At 30.0% G+C, this 390-nt stretch overlaps 1 protein-coding gene across 2 annotated transcripts in view; it reads left to right on the top strand.

Annotated features, from left to right (window-relative positions):
• LOC116851341 (vacuolar protein sorting-associated protein 45) overlaps positions 1 to 390 on the top strand; it is a 132,174-nt gene that overhangs the window by 128,364 nt on the left and 3,420 nt on the right. The window lies entirely within an intron of this gene.

The following is a 390-nucleotide window of genomic DNA, read 5'->3' as shown; positions in this document are numbered from 1 at the left end:
TTATTTGTTCCGATCGATGGCACATGGCCTGGCTGAGCAGCACTTCCATTCTTATGAAGATGCCAAAAAATGGATCGACTCTTGGATAGCCTCAAAAAACGTGTCATTTTTCCGACCTGGAATTCAAATGCTGCCAGAAAGATAGGAAAAGTAGTGGCTAGCGATGGACAATACTTTCAGTGACATGTTTTTTCGACTTTTTTTAAATAAAGCATTAATTTTCACGAAAAATCAGCGAGAACTTATTCAAGGTTCTAATACGTGTTTCTTTTTTATAGAAAATCCCTCAAACCTAACCGGAACATCTAATACATATATATATATATATATATATATATATATATATATATATATATATATATATATATATATATATATATATATATATAT

This window comes from Odontomachus brunneus, unplaced genomic scaffold (assembly GCF_010583005.1).
Source record: "Odontomachus brunneus isolate Ranch 3 - 2012 unplaced genomic scaffold, Obru_v1 Obru_scaffold_172, whole genome shotgun sequence".
NCBI lineage: Eukaryota > Metazoa > Arthropoda > Insecta > Hymenoptera > Formicidae > Odontomachus > Odontomachus brunneus.
This window is presented reverse-complemented; position numbering and strand designations above follow the sequence as displayed.